General features: G+C 44.0%; 1 protein-coding gene across 6 annotated transcripts in view; it reads left to right on the forward strand.

Moving 5' to 3' along the window:
* Nucleotides 1-13227, forward strand: part of FGF1 (fibroblast growth factor 1) — a 106257-nt gene that overhangs the window by 38907 nt on the left and 54123 nt on the right. The window contains exon 1 of one of the 6 annotated variants that reach the window (XM_044947547.2): nt 7460-11255. The exons of the other annotated variants lie outside the window; for them this stretch is intronic. The gene's annotated coding sequence lies outside the window, so the exon portion shown is untranslated. Of the gene's footprint in view, nt 1-7459; nt 11256-13227 lie in introns of those variants that run through there. 6 annotated transcript variants of the gene reach the window in all.

A 13227-nucleotide genomic window follows, 5' to 3' on the forward strand; every position in this document is an offset into this window, starting at 1 on the left:
ATAGGTAACTTTAATTCATTAACCTGATAAAGGTGGGACAAACACAAATAACTTGCAGAGAGAGAAAATGACAGTCTACTCTTCTTGAATAACCATCTTCTAGGACTAGAGTCAATATCTTAAAAAGATATTGATTCCCAAGGGCCCACTGAAATAAGTTAGAAGAGCCATGATGTGGGAAATTTGTTCACAGATTTCAGGGAGACCAAAGGTTGAAGGCTATTAAAAATTTTTGTAAACATAATTTTATACCTAGGATTTGGCATTTAATCTGTGAAATCATCAGCTTAATTATATTTTCGGAATACCATTCTTTGGCAGAGAAGAGGGAAAAGCCTCTCTCATTTCGACAGAGAACACAAAAACAGGCAGGACAAACAAAGATGAAGCATGAACAGCCTCTTTCAAGGACCCTGAGGTCCCAGCTGCGTCAGCACCCTTAGCTCGGAGCGCCCTCTTCTGGACTTGGGCTCCTCTGCACCAGCCTGTGCCCAGCCCGCCAAAGACAGGACAAGTCTGATTTTCAGTTTGGAAAGCGGCTCCAATTCTAACCTCAACACAGCTTTGAGTTTCCTCTGCCTTAGCCACTGAAGCCCCAGGATGTTCTTTTTCAATATTTGTGCTACATTTTCAGGTTACACAGGACTCTTGTCTCCTCTTTAAGAATGATTCCTTGGTGACTTAAAAAAAAAAATACCCTCCTTAGATCTGAGTTAAGCCTTGGGATTCCTTGTAAGTTGGCTGTCAGGAATACATTCCTAATTTTGAATGAGTGGGAACTGGATCTAGAAACCCAAGGAGAACAGCAAGCAGCTGTATGTGCCATTACCCAATGCATTTGGGCAAAGTCTATTCAAAACTGTGGGTTTCTGTCCCATTTTAGAAAGTTCTCAGAACTTTAGAACAGCCTCATATTTCTTCTATTCCTTTAACAAATACTGCTGAGCACCTGCTATGTGCCAGAGGTTTTCACACGGGGATAAGAGGATAGTGTTACTTTAATCCCTCACAGGTGATAACCAGGTGGTATTGTTATTGCAAAATAGTTGAAAAACTATGCACATCATAATGGGTTACTGGAGCCTCAATCATGTTCTTTCAAATTACCTGCTAATCTACGATGTGCCGCTACTATTAAATTTAACTAGGTTAATCCTCTCAACTCAGAAATGGCTTCTAACTTCTTAAAGGGTGCTGTTCAATCCTCCAAAGAACACGCTCATAATCTGTTTTTTTTTTATTTTATTTTATTTTTAAACTTTACAATATTGTATTAGTTTTGCCAAATATCGAAATGAATCCGCCACAGGTATACATGTGTTCCCCATCCTGAACCCTCTTCCCTCCTCCCTCCCTCTGGGTCGTCCCAGTGCACCAGCCCCAAGCATCCAGTATCGTGCATCGAACCTGGACTGGCGACTCATTTCGTACATAATATTATACATGTTTCAATGCCATTCTCCCAAATCTCCCCACCCTCTCCCTCTCCCACAGAGTCCATAAGACTGATCTATACATCAGTGTCTCTTTTGCTGTCTTGTACACAGGGTTATTATCATAATCTGTTTTGATAGGAAGGAGGAGGCATGATGAATGAAAACAGCTTTTCTGAAAAACTGCCTGTTTCCTTTGGAGCCAGGGTGGGCAGAGCTGAGGCCAGGTCCTGTCTGGATGCGACAGCCCACAGTCACCTGGCACTTTCTTCATAAACCCTGCTGGGTCAGCACCAGCCTCTAACAGGCAGCTTGCCCCTGGCCCTGCTCATCCTCTGGGCAAAAGGGAAGCCCCTTTTCCCTCTCTGCCTCTCTTATTCTCATTCAAGTAATCCCTAGGGACCATCTGCCAGACTAGGGGGCATCAGGTCATGGAAAGGATCAGCTCCAAAGATGGGAATGCTTCCTTGCAACCAGACCACATTTATGGAGTCAAAGACAGCAATAACCGCACTGGGAAGCGAGCCAGGCAAGGTCATCCAGGAGAGATAAGGAAATGACGCAAGGCTGAGGGCTTGAGGAGCCAAATCCCAGCACAACTTCCATGAGATTCCACTTGTTATTTATGCTCTGATTTTTACTAAACTTCAGATGAACCTCAGACAGGCAGACACCATTTCGTCTTCACTTCTCTTGGATTTATAACCGTAATATGATGCTTCTTAAGGAAAGTCATAGATCCTCCTAGTTTGCTATCCAAATTATAAGTGAACCTGGCTTTTTTTTTTTTTAATTTTATTTTTAAATTTTACATAATTGTATTCGTTTTGCCAAATATCAAAATGAATCCGCCACAGGTATACATGTGTTCCCCACCCTGAACCCTCCTCCCTCCTCCCTCCCCATACCATCCCTCTGGGTCGTCCCAGTGCACCAGCCCCAAGCATCCAGTATCGTGCATCAAACCTGGACTGGCGACTCATTTCATACATGATATTTTACATGTTTCAATGCCATTCTCCCAAATCTTCCCACCCTCTCCCTCTCCCACAGAGTCCATAAGACTGTTCTATACATCAGTGTCTCTTTTGCTGTCTCGTACACAGGGTTATTGTTACCATCTTTCTAAATTCCGTATATATGCGTTAGTATACTGCATTGGTGTTTTTCTTTCTGGCTTACTTCACTCTGTATAACAGGCTCCAGTTTCATCTGCCTCATTAGAACTGATTCAAATGTATTCTTTTTAATGGCTGAGTAATACTCCATTGTGTATATGTACCACAGCTTTCTTATCCATTCATCTGCTGATGGACATCTAGGTTGCTTCCATGTCCTGGCTATTATAAACAGTGCTGTGATGAACATTGGGGTACACGTGTCTCTTTCCCTTCTGGTTTCCTCAGTGTGTATGCCCAGCAGTGGGATTGCTGGATCATAAGGCAGTTCTATTTCCAGTTTTTTAAGGAATCTCCACACTGTTCTCCATAGTGGCTGTACTACAGCTCAACTCCAGAAAAATAAATGACCCAATCAAAAAATGGGCCAAAGAACTAAATAGACATTTCTCCAAAGAAGACATACAGATGGCTAACAAACACATGAAAAGATGCTCAACATCACTCATTATCAGAGAAATGCAAATCAAAACCACTATGAGGTACCATTTCACACCAGTCAGAATGGCTGTGATCCAAAAGTCTACAAGTAATAAATGCTGGAGAGGGTGTGGAGAAAAGGGAACCCTCTTACACTGTTGGTGGGAATGCAAATGTATTCTTTTTAATGGCTGAGTAATACTCCATTGTGTATATGTACCATAGCTTTCTTATCCATTCATCTGCTGATGGAACCTGGCTTTTTAAAAACACTAACCTTCTCTCAAACATCACTCCAGATTTCCACAGGGGGTGATTCTGATAGAGTATTTGTGGGCTTGCTCCATCCAAAGTTCTGAACTTTCAGGTGCCCTTCCCCAAGTTATACTGTTCAATTAAATCCCAGTCATTCAATTCAATTCACCAAGTAATTACTGAGCTGAGTTCTGTGTTAGAAAAAGACCTGGATACTGCCCTTAGGAAACTCATTAGACCAAGGGATGAGACAGATGAATAAACAAATCATTTCAGTTCAGCATGGTAAGTGCAATGATAGAATTACATACAAGGCAGCACTTTCAAGCTTCTGCTCTCATGGAGCCACAGTCTGGAGGGAGAGCCAGACACTGACTGGTGAAGTGCACAAATAAAAATAGAGTTTCAACTTTGACCAGGACCATGGAGGAGAGGCAGGCAGCACCATGAGAGTTTTAATGGGACATGTGGTCAGGGAAGGTTGAGTAGGACATCCTTGAGTAACGCAGTTGAGATGTGAAAGATGGCTCAGGGTGAATTAGCTGTGGAGTGGAGGCAACAGGGGTCCTGGCAGAGGGAAAGCATGTGCAAAGGACCTGTGCAGGAAGTCACACTGTGTATCCAAGGGATGAAACCAAAGCTGGTGTGGTTAGATCAAAGGGTCAGAGTGGGGTGGTAGGGTGGCTGGGCCAGAGAGGTCAGCAGGGCTGGATCCCATACACCCCCTGGTCAGCCAGGACTGTTAATTCTGGGTGCTTATTTCCTCACCTCTGTAAAGGGGGTCCAAACAGCACGTATCTCACAGGAATAATGGAATCCCTTTCAGCACTTAGAGGAGTGTCAAAGAGGATCGGCTGCTATTATAATACTGTAATTATCATCTGCATCATCTCACCAGGATGAGCCTGCAGATAAGGATCCTGCTGGCCCAGGTCAGATATTTCTTAACACTTGGCTACATGGGCACAGTTCCATAGACGGCTCAGAGGCCACAGAAATCAGCATAAGCTCTTGTAAGCGTAAGGGCAGGCTTTCTGGAGACACTCTGAATGAATGACCGGCTGGACTGCTGACCACAGGGCTCCAAAACAACCACCAGGAGTTTATCCCCAAACACCCAGAAAAAAACCGAGACAGAGGAAGGAGGACAGTGCCTCCTGCGAGAAGGCTGTCTATAAACGGAAAATTACACTGAAAGAAAACAAATCTTATTTGATGTGAACCCATTTTGGACTCTGTCTGGAAATCCAGGGCAGAAGGAAGTGGAGGGGACAGGGAGTGAGCAGGTGTGCCCAGGCTGAGGCTCCCTGCAGGGACCAGCATGTACTGTGGCTAGGGTGATGATGAGGGGCTGCAGCTGGCTGCCAAGGCACCCACACCTGAGGCCAGACCCCACGCTCTCAGGCTGCTTCTGTGCTCTGATATGTGCTCGGTCTGCCGACATTGGTCCCTGGGCTCAGATGGGGAGAAGTGGTGTGGGATGAGCAACCTGGAAGGAGCTTCTGGGGAGTAGGGGGAGCAAGGCTAGGCTCCTGGGCACCTGTTTCCTAAAATGGGTTGTCTTAGCATGGAATGGGATAACCTATCTGGTAAGTGCTCAGCTTACAAGTCAATTAGCACTGTCTTCAGAGCAGCCTGGAGCCTCCAGTACCCACAGCTTTTCACTTCAGTTCTGTAACCCCTTGGCAGCACGGCGCTAGGGAATTTCCAAACATCTCAGTGCTCTGTATGTCTCATTAGAAAAGAATTGCAACCTGACCATTTAAATAGCTCTGCTCCAAAAATATTTACAATAGTAAGAGGTAACATGAGCGTGTTTTCACTACGTGCCAAATACTGTTAAGAACTTGTCAGGGAGGTTACAGCACTACAATACTAACATCTGAAGTCAGAAGGTCTGGGTTCAAGTAACAGACCAATCCTTTCCTGGATCTGTGGCCTTGAGCAATGACTTAACCTCCCTGGGATTCAGTTTCTTCATCTGAATGAAGAAGGAGGGTTCATAATATCTACATCCTAGGGTTCAGGAAGGACTAGATGAGGTAGTATGGAGAACCTGGAACTAAATACTTAAACCTTCATACTTATCATCATTATGAACACATTACCCCTTATTACATGATGCTTTTGAATTGTGGTGTTGGAGAAGACTCTTGAGAATCCCTTGGACTGTAAGGAGATCAAACCAGTCAATCCTAAAGGAAATCAGTCCTGAATATTCATTGGAAGGACTGATGCTGAAGCTGAAGCTCCAATACTTTGGCCACCTGATACAAAGAACTGATTCATTTCAAAAGACCCTGATGATGGGAAAGATTGAAGGTGGGAAGAGAAGGGGACGACAGAGGATGAGATGGTTGGATGGCATCACCAATTCAATGGACATGAGTTTGAGTAGACTCCAGGAGTTGGTGATGGACAGGGAGGCTTGGCGTGCTGCAGTCCATGGGGTTGCAAAGAGTCAGACACGACTGAGTGACTGAACGGAACTGAAAAAATATATATATTGATTATAAAGGGGGTTGAACAATCACAGTCATAAGCATCCTCCTTGCCACCACTGTCATCATTTAATAGCCATGTAAGAAGTCTCAAGTTCTGAGTAAGTTATTCACCCAAGTCATTCAATCGTCACCTTTGAGGTAGGTAGTATTACTATGACCATTTTACAGATGGAGAAACTGAGGCTCACAGACTGTTTCAACTGCCATACTCACCTTTCCTGACCTTTTGAACCTTTCGCACACATCATCCTGATAAATCCCTGTGGATTCCCTCTCCCTCCTACTTCAAATGTCAAACCCAAGCCCAGCGCCTGGCACAGGGGAGCTGTTGATCCATGTCATTCTCCATCTCTCCCCAAGCATACCCTTTCTCTACCATCTATCTGCCCCTGCCCTTGGAGAAGAGAGGACAAAAATGTTAAGAAAAAGGAAAACAGGAGGAACTTCAACTTTCTAATGTTTTCTCTTATATATAAAAAATCTAAGGTAAATCTGAGAAAATGTTAACCTTTGTTAAATCTGGGCAGAGCACACATAGGTTTTTTTGTTTTTGTTTTTTTACTATTATTTTGTTTTTCTTAAATAAGAAAGCCACCCTGCCTCTCTAGTCACCCAGTCTCCTTCCTTGAAGGTGGCCTGCTGTTTATCTCGTGCCCATCTAGGTCAGTCTATGTGTTAACAAGCATATGAGTCTAATGTGATTCCCTCCTACCTGCCTCAGAACCCAGTCTCATCAATTAAATTCTCTTCTGATCTTTAATCTACTCAGTCCCCTTCTCTGAAGGTTTCTTCTTGACAGCATTCCTAAGTCTCTCATTTGAGAAAAGTTTCTCTCCGTTCCTTTTGCTTCAAGGCACAATTCTCCTCTTGGTGAGACCACAGTCCTTCCTAGGCGGGTGATTTGGACTCCCTGCTTCCAACTGCTCACCACTGACTCAAGCCTCTCTTATCACCCACCTCTGGGGACAGAACTCCATGGCCATTTCTTAGTTTCTATGTTCCTTGATGTTTCTGCAGAATCTTATGCTTGGATCACTCCATTCCTGACCTTGCCTCCTGCCCTCACCTGAGCCATCATTCTCCATCAGTCTCTTTCCCCACTTCCTCATCTCAGCTCCCCTTCTCTTGTACCCTTACTGGGCCTGCCCCCGTGGTCCACCAACTCTGTCCTCTTCTCTCCACTCATGACCTCACTACAGCCTGCACTCCGACCCTTAATGAGCATTTTGGTGAAGATGCTAATTTCCTTTTGGGTTCTCTTTCCATGACTTCAGAACCACATTTCCAGCTGTCTGGGAGACATGCCCATCTCACTGTCCTGCAAACAAAGCAAACTCAACCTGCCAAATTCAAGGTTCTTACTCTTCAGGAATTCTGTATTTCTGCTAGGTTGGTGCTTCTCAAATTTAATATGCATACAAGTCAGCTGGGGCATCTTCTTACAGTGCAGATTCTGGTTCTCTAAGGTGGGGGTGGAGCCTGACAATCTGAACTTCTAACAAGTACCTGGTGGATACCAGTCCAAGGACCCCATTTTGACTAAAAGATGCTACAGAGATTTCTATTCTCTAGGTCAAGGATTCTTAACCATCTAAAAATCAGGATCACCTGGGAACTGTACTAGCTATAACATGGCTAAAAATATGCATATAGTTAAAAAAAAAAAAAAACACCTCAAACAATTTAACTTCTCTTTAACTCCTAACTCAGACTAATCAGAATTTTTCTGGGCATGTGGTCTAGGCATCTGCATTCTGTGAGTGACTACTGAGTACCTACTTGGGCTGGATTGTGCTAAGGACTAAAGAGGTGGTGGTAAATAAGACAAAGTCTTATGGAGCTTGCAAGTTAGTAGAAGTGATGGTGATAAAAGAGAAAAATAAATACTCAAGAGCATTTCAGATAAGTGCTGTAAAGGAAAAATGGAGTTCTGAGATAGAGAAAAACTGAGAAGGGGCTACTTTAGTTAGGATAGTGAGGGTGACCAGCAGAGGTACCATTCAGGCTGAGATATAAGCCATGAGGAGGTGGACAAGCAGAGGTCTAAGCAAGGAGGAGCATTTCAGACAGGGGGACCAGTAAACACAAAGATGCTAGTCCATGCTTGGAGAGTTCAAGGAAGAGAAGAGAAGCCTGTCATGTGGATGCAGCAGGACAAGCAAGGGAGGAGAGGAGAGGAGAGGGTGAGCCTGGGAAGAGGCTGGGTCAAATCATGAGCCTGTAGGACACGGTCTTCCCACGGATAGATACAGCAACAGGAAGCTGCTAGGAGGTTTTCAGCAAGCAAGGGCATATGATCTGACTTAAGCTACCTGCTGTATGAGGGCAAGAAATGCAACAAGGAAGTGGGTAAGAAACGATGATGTCTTGGAACATAGGGGTAGTATTGGAGAAGATAGAAGAGGTCAGACTGAGGATACATTTTGGATACGAAGCTTGCTGATGAACTGAAGGGGGCTAGGTGAAGAAGACAGAAACAATGACTGGGGACATTTACAAAGATTTGAAATACTTGAGAAAGCTGGGGGTTGGGTGAGGGGAACCAATCGTTCTGTCGAGGTCATCTTAAGAGGCTTTTTTTGGGTCTTATTTTATTTATTTATTTTTTCCCTGGTACTGAGCAGCCTGTGGAATCTTAGTTTCCCAACCAGGGACTGAACCAAGGCCATGGCACTGAAAGTGCTGAGTTCTAACCACTGGACTGCCAGGGGATTCCTGAGGTCATTTTTTATAAGATAAATACTAGACATCCAAGTACAGATCTGGCTATAAATTATCTTTCCAGACTTACCCCTTCCCCATGAACTCATTATATATGGGCCATCCTTAATCCAAAGTGTACTGTTTCTCAAGACTCATAGACACAGAAAATCTTACGGGTACTAAAGGGGAAAGGCTGGGGTGGATAAATTAAGAGCTTGAGATTAATGGATACATACTACTATACAGAAAATAGATAAAACAATAAGATCCTACTGTATAGCTCAGGCAACTACAGATAATATCCCACGATAACCTGTAGTGGGAAAGAATCTGAAAAAGACACATATCTTCCCTAATATCTCCATCAGTTGTGGGATTTGTGTCTCCTCATAACACTGCCATGGAATCCACAATGTTCCTAGAATATAAAAGGCTATTCATTCAATGTGTTGAATAAATAATGATCAGGACACATCCTGGGATGACAGCCTGTGGTTAATCTAGTCATTGGAGATCAAAGGTGGAAAGTTTTCTTAACCATGGAGGAACTGATGTTTGTGGAGTCCTCAGACCATTGGTAAAGAACTCCCTAGTACAATGTTAAGAGTCTCAGCTCATGTATATCACTGCTTATCTCTCAACAGTAATGCATGTAACCTGCTTAGGCCAAAAGTGTGCCCCTTAAAAAAAAATGGAATCTATTTAGAACTTACTAAAGAAGGCTATTAATAGAAAAGCTGGTATATGATCTTTCCCGAGAAAAATACTGCCTTTGTGATCATCACCACTGCTGTGCCATGCCCAGCTTTGATAAGACCGGACTTTGGTCCACTGTACGTTCTGTGGGTACACGTTCAGCATGCTGGGGTGCTAGAATGGGCACTGAGCTCTGACCATTTTCTGACCTTAGGCCCAACCTGTCCATGAGGTGTCACTAAAACCAGACTGATTGATTTCAGTGTCTTCTGCTTCCCCAAGTGCCAGGTCATGGATTCTGAAGTGGAGAAGAGACCATGACTGGCCGGACACTGGGTTTGGGGACACAAGCTGACAGACACCGAGAAAGCGAGAGAAAGATGAGCTAGAAGTGGAGAGGAGTGAGCGTGCAGGGTGCTGGGTGGCGGCCTCGGCTCAGAAGGGCATGAGAGGCAAGGAGGACTGCCGGAAGGAGAAAGCGTGTGAGGCTGAGAGATTTAAAGGGGATAAAAATATAAAGGATGGAGAAGTATGGAGCTGCTGAAGGAAGATGGTAAAAGCACAACCTCAGTCATCATCTACTGAGTGTTGCTTGCAAGCCAGGCATTATGGTAAGGATTTTATATAAATTCTCTGACTTGACTTTTCTCAAGATCTTGTAGTCGGTACTATTATTCAACCCATTTTACAGCTGAAGGACATAAAAAGCAGAGAGGTTAAGTAATTTACTTGGGGTCACAGAGTTAGCAACTAGAACAGCTAGGATTCAGGCTTAGCTCTGTTACTGTCAAAGCCTCAATTCATAACTGCTGCTTGCTATCACCTTCTAATGTTGATTCAGGGACATTTCTGCTCCCCAGGCCTGATGCAGGCTGAGAAACACAACGTCTTCCAACATCCCAAAGAGTGAGGTACTGGGTGATGAGCTAATTTGGAGGTGTAGTTCAAAAGCCTTGCTATGACTGAGCTGTCTGCCAGGGCCATGAGCCCTCAGAGCATAGATGCTCTCATCCTTCATCAGGGAATATTCACTCCATTGTGTTGGGCCCCACCTCAATGTTTTTTTATTGTCTGCTCTCCACCATGAGTAATGCCACTTTCCATTTTAAGCTGGGAGCTTCGGGAGATGACCGTGATGTAAGCCAGGGTTGCAAGCTAAGTGCTGCCTGGGGGATTACTCACCCACTCTAAGATGCGGCCAACATCTCACCCGCCCACTCAGGATGCTGCTGGAATAGCCTCTTCCTTGCCAAAGCCTAAAGGAAATCTGGTTTCTCCTGGAATCAGGCTAGGAATGGTGCCAGGTTATCAGAAACTTGGCAAGTTAACTGGTTCTCCAAGTGGAACTACTGTGGTTGGTCTGGTCCCCTCCCAGGTGGTTGCTTGTTTATTCATTTGACATTTGCAGAGGGCCTACTACGTGCCAGGCATTCTGCTCCATGATAGAACATTGCTACAGTGATCTAGATGGCTTTAGTTCTTGTCTTCAGGGAGCTAAGTCTAGGGGAGAATAAGAAGGTAATTCCAGTAAAATGTCACAACCAGGAGAATGAAATAAAACAGTATGCCATAGGAAGCTCAGAGAGTTTGGGGAACTAACAGCTGAAGGATTTATGTCAAAGTAGGACAAGCAGGAGCTGGCTAAGCTCCTTAACTGTAAGCAACCAATGACTTTAACAATAAACATAAAGAGAATATGGAGAACCCGCAGTTGCACAGAATCAATGGGAAGGTGTGGTACCCCCAAATCACACTGCAAGAAGGGTCCAGCCAGATCAAGACCTGTGTGTTTATGCTGGGGCTTTAGATGCTGGGCAGTCAAAAAGGATGACAAATGTCCAGGACAACAGGTACAAGTGGAGAAGGTGGGGAGGAGAAGGCTGTCTCAGAATGACCTAAGACACTGAGTCAGAAAAGCCAAAAGGAACAGCTTAAAGGGAGCACTGACTTAACTGAGGGGAGCAGGCACTGGGGCCACAGCCAGGCTCTCACGGTTTCCTGAGTGAATTACGTTTGCTGCTCAGAGACTTGGAGGCTCTGTGGGGAAATAAGCCTATTGACAGCAGGTAAGTAGGAACTATATTGGATTTTTTAAAAAAAATTTTGGTGTTCCTCGGGCCATTCTGGAAGGTCACAGTTCTTAGTACATGCTTGACATAGATTATAGAGAGCAGCTAAATCAGAAAAATACTCTCTGTGAAACAGTTAGAGAAGATGACTGGGACAAGCCAACGGGATCATGACAATAACTGGCCTTTATTGCTTGTGCTATCACGCACTTACGTGCATTGTTTCATCTAATCCTCATTAGAAGCCTATTTAGACACCAGCAGACAGAGGCACAAAGATTATAAATGGCTTGGCTGAGGTCCCATCGTTAGCAAATTGTGGAGTTGGGATGCAAATGTAATTTACTTTACTATAACCGAGAGTGTGTTGACAGAAAAAGCAAAGTGAGTGTCGATGAAGAAAAACTGTCATCACAGAAGAAAGAAAACACTTTGTTTTCTATGCTAAGAGGTTGGAAGCTTCATTCCTTAGCTATTGCTTCTCTCATGGGTACCATTTTGAATCTCAAGGTCAGTTATTGCTCCCTACTGAGAAATTTTCAAATTTTATCTGAGGAGAAAAAGACTCATTTCCTAGAGGAACACTTTAGTGAGGAGCCTGTAGCAGTAACTCAGGATATTAACCTCTAGGTGGCAGCGAGAGGTATATATAGCAATTTAATGGGATGTTTAGAATAAAAAATGTCTTTATACAAATAATACATGTTACTTAAAAAAACTAGGGAACTATGGGAAAATATAAATAAGAAAACAAAAATCATCTGTAACCTTGACACGTAATAATGGCTATGGTCATACTCTGGGTCTGTGTGTGTACATAATCTACAGTCTCTCTTTAAACTGCATATATATATCTATGTATAGGTATTATGTTTTTAAATCATAGTTCTTAATATCTTAAATAATATTGCCTTGATTTCACTTTTTTCCTTGAGGAAGAATTGTACCAGAGTATTCAAATTGGTAAATCTACTAAGTGAATATCAGTGAACAGAGTAGAACATGATCTGGAACACAAGGTCCTTTGTTCAAAGGACAGAAGACATGGGGGCCTCCTGGGGTGCACTGGATCTAGTGTATGTGCCTGGTTCTTTTAGGAGGACTTGGGTTTTCATTGTTTATTAATATTTCTAGTTGGTAAGCATTACCTGAAAAATGTTTAACATAATGATTAACCTAATCAGATAACGATTTATTAATTAGGAGAGATTTATTGCACAATCTACCTACCATACAGATGACGTTGATCATGCTATATAGACAAAAAAGTAGAAGAGTAGCTTTTAGGACTGAGCACCAAGTGGAATCCTGGTTCTGACCCCACGTCCCCTTTTCTGGCCTAGGGAACCCAATCCCTTCCCATGTTCCAGTCACAGGCAATTCAAACTCCCACAGTCCAGCGCACACAATAACGCGGCCTTCTCAGGCAGGAATGCGGCTTGGCCTTTACAACCCCCTCTGAGCATCATCTCTTGGAGCCCACGTGGCTCAAGCCAGCACAAAGCCAGGTCTGTGTGGTCACTGCTGTCGTGAACTCTTGGCACACCCAGTGCCACCCATCTCCTGCCCTTTTCCCAGCTCATCAAGACAAAGTTCTACCAGTTGAGGAGCCCCGTGTGCTCACTCTGTGCAGCTCGGACATCTGTTTTGTGTTGGGAGTCACTGGCCGGTCAAGGGCTTGCATGCTGCAGCTGGATTTGCTGATGTAAACAAAGCTGCCTTCATGTGAGTTTTCTGACCCTTCAAAGACCCCACAAAACTATCCCCTCCGGCCTCCATCAGCACTTTGCTCCCAGTCCAAGGGGACAAGGACAATGGACTTGGTTTTAGTTAATAGGTAACAGTCAAGAGGGAAGAAAGCACCCGGTCCCTCTCCTTTCTTTGCATCTCCATGTAACCTTTTGCTTATTGAGCCACCACTCCTCATCCTGAACTGAGGTGACGGCACCGCCAAGGACATCCACACTGA

The sequence above is a fragment of the Bubalus bubalis genome, chromosome 9, assembly GCF_019923935.1.
Source record: "Bubalus bubalis isolate 160015118507 breed Murrah chromosome 9, NDDB_SH_1, whole genome shotgun sequence".
Classification (NCBI taxonomy): domain Eukaryota; kingdom Metazoa; phylum Chordata; class Mammalia; order Artiodactyla; family Bovidae; genus Bubalus; species Bubalus bubalis.